Source organism: Aplysia californica, unplaced genomic scaffold (genome assembly GCF_000002075.1).
Source record: "Aplysia californica isolate F4 #8 unplaced genomic scaffold, AplCal3.0 scaffold00149, whole genome shotgun sequence".
NCBI classification, from domain to species: domain Eukaryota; kingdom Metazoa; phylum Mollusca; class Gastropoda; order Aplysiida; family Aplysiidae; genus Aplysia; species Aplysia californica.
Window position 1 is genome coordinate 486,521 of NW_004797419.1, and position 1,331 is coordinate 487,851.

Consider the following 1,331-nt stretch of genomic DNA (forward strand, 5'->3'; position numbering starts at 1 on the left):
GGGGCAAAATCTAAGACATTTTCGTCAACGTAACGAGAGACGATAGACAAGGCAACGCTGGCAATTTTCGGGAGGAAGAATTGAAAATACGGGAAATGGATCAGACTTGTAGCCATCTATTTTCTTCTTCTTCTTCTTCTTCTTTTTTTTTTACTGTGAAAATAAGCACCACCACCACCCTCCCCTCCCCCTAAAAAAAAAGTAAGAAATATACTGCCATGACAGAGTCGACTTTGCATTCAAATGACTGTACTGGGGTTAGATAGGGGAAGTCAGTTGTACTTATTATTCCTTGGGCATGCTGTGAGAGAGTCGCGGAGATTATGATATATACCCTAGAACCCCGTTCTCCGAATGACGTCATAGAATTCTATTCTGATGTTTGCCCAGGGAGGACCCTCCTTACTCATGACCTGACTGATGATGATGATGATGATGATGATGATGATGATGATGATGATGATGATGATGATGATGATGATGATGATGATGATGATGAGTTACAAAACGTTGAGCCGATTCAATTAAACAAATGTTAAACATAATTTCATATTTATATATTGTTGGTGTCTGTAAATCAAGCAAGACTCCCCCTCCTACTCTACTTTTTCAACAACGATGATGATGATGATGATGATGATGATGATGATGATGATGATGATGATGATGATGATGATGATGATGATGATGATGATGATCGCTCGCTCCGTGCTCCCCCTGATGGGATGTTTCACAGGATGTGTACATATCTGAAGAGAAGAGGTGCCCGCCTCCCCTCCCCCATCCAATGACTTCCGGCCCCCGACCGGCACGACTTCACCAGCCATTAAGCCCCCGTCCAGGCTCCTAAAACAACGACTTCACCCCACACGGTCCATCCGGGCCTTTTTCTCCAGCTCAGAAGACACGCTTTTCAACTCAAGCTCTTGTTGCAATTAACATTTCTTGAGTCGTAAAAAGGGAACATCAAGAGCAGCACGTTGAACAGTGCTGTCGTAGAGAAAGTTAGAAGGGATAACGAGGAACGAGCCCCGAGTTTATTGCATACATTTGCACTCTCGTTTTAAAGGCTACTGCCAAAAGGAACTTCAAAGAAAACATCTGAACAATATGTTATGTTTAATCTTCAAAACTTTCCGTTTGTAGGAATATTTTACGACTACGTCCCTCCCCGGTGGAAGAGAATAATAATATGACCAACGAGCTAGATGCGAAACGGTGGCAAGAAATTAATTGTTATTGCCGCCGTGTTCCCAGCGCAATTTTTTAATTCAATCTGAGCTCGTGCTTATTAACGTGTTCTTGAACTCGAAATTTAGTTTCAGAAATTA